The following is a 1,825-nucleotide window of genomic DNA, read 5'->3' as shown; positions in this document are numbered from 1 at the left end:
GGCGGGGCAGAGCTCTTCTCAACATACAGCAAGAGGAAGAACTGAGCCTACAGCCCCCGTCTCAGCACAGCTAGTGTCTGCTCAGGTGGCTGAAACCCTCCAGCCCTGCAGGGCTGGACCCCTCTCCCCTCTCACTGAAGGAGGAGGCGAAAAGACAAACAGTTTGCAGAAGGCAAGGTGTCTGGGCTCGCGGGGAGGCAGCTCCGCCACCTGACGGCCCGTCCCAGGCTCCTGAACTGGTTTCTGATCATCTGTTACCCGCCCCCTCCGTGGTTGCAGCAGCCTTCCCAATGTCTGCTGGGGGCTCACTATGCCGGTGTCACAGTGAAGTGCCTATTAGCACAGCTTCCAGCTCCTCCTGCAGCTGCCACCGCTCGGTGCCAAAGCCAGGCTGTTGTTCTGGTTGAGTCTACTCTTGTTCGGGGGCTGGCAACGCTTCACACCCTGTGCAGCAGCCACTTAAAGCTCCTGCTTATGAAAAAGGCGAAGATCTCCTCATAAGAGAGAGGGATCGCTTCATAATTCCTGCTTAGACCACGACATCATTCCCCTGGTCCTCATCCTGCCGCCAGATTCCCCTCCACCACTGGGACGCTTATTTAACTCGCCAGATATGAGCAGGCGCTGATATAAAAATAGAGGCAGGCGGTGGGAGCTGGCACCTGACTCACCGTGTGGCAGGCGGCAGGGCTGGGCAGACAGCTGCGGCCTCCTCCTCTCCCCCTCCCCCATCCCTCCTCTCCCCCTCTTCTGTCCCTTCCCCTCCTCCCTTCCATCCCTCCCCCTCCCTCCTCATCCTTTCCCCTCCCCCTCCTCCATCCCTCCCCCTCCCCCTCCTCTGCCCCCACCAGTCCCCTCAGAGCAGACACTGGATAAAGCAGTACTATTTGAGGCAGGTTTCTTCAAGGCTCATTTATCATTTACGATCTCCCTGCTTTAGGGCCTGAGCTGGGAGGAAAACAGCACAAACTCTCATTCCCCTGTGATCGTTATGGACTTTCTGCAGAGAGCACTCTAGCTCCCTGCCAGCTCACGGCGGGAACGGGCTGGGCCGAGAGGAGGCGAAAGGGCTGCAGCCCACATCTCGCTCCCACTGCAGGGCCCAGGCTGTGCCCCTCCCAGAGCCTGGACTGCTTTGCGCTCCCCCTGCCTGGGACCACCGGTCTGCCTGTCCCCACACCGGCCACAGCTCACAAGCTCTGGGCGCCCTTGTTTCAGGGAGCATCTGAAGGTGAGCCAGAGACCCTGGAGTCCTCCCTTCTGCCCCAGCGATGCTGGTTCTCGGTTTCTCTGCTTAAAACAGTCCCATGGCTTCCCATCACTCTTAGAATAAAGGGAAAACGTAGGCTCAGCTGTGGAGGGTCTTCAGGCTGGTGGCTTCCCATCACTCTTAGAATAAAGGGAAAACGTAGGCTCAGCTGTGGAGGGTCTTCAGGCTGGTGGCTTCCCATCACTCTTAGAATAAAGGGAAAACGTAGGCTCAGCTGTGGAGGGTCTTCAGGCTGGTCTGCCTCCCCCTGCATCCTCACTCGCCACCGCCCTACCCCACCCCCACACCCCCTAGTCCCACCCACCTTTCTGCAGGGTGTGAACCTCCAGCCCACCTGGCCTGGCAGGGGTGGCTCCCTCCCCACTTCACCTGCTCACTCCTCAATGTGCTTGCTCACGGAACTCCTCTCCTGACCCTTGGCTTCCTCTGTATCGCCATCACACCCCACACCTCTCCTGTAACGCGCGCTAAGCGTACAGACTAACATTGATTCGCATGGTTATTGGATGAATTCTGTCTCCCGCCCTGCACTGTAGGCTCCCTGATGGCTGAGAC

The sequence above is a fragment of the Camelus ferus genome, chromosome 11, assembly GCF_009834535.1.
Source record: "Camelus ferus isolate YT-003-E chromosome 11, BCGSAC_Cfer_1.0, whole genome shotgun sequence".
Lineage (NCBI taxonomy): Eukaryota > Metazoa > Chordata > Mammalia > Artiodactyla > Camelidae > Camelus > Camelus ferus.
Note: the sequence above shows the minus strand (reverse complement) of the source record.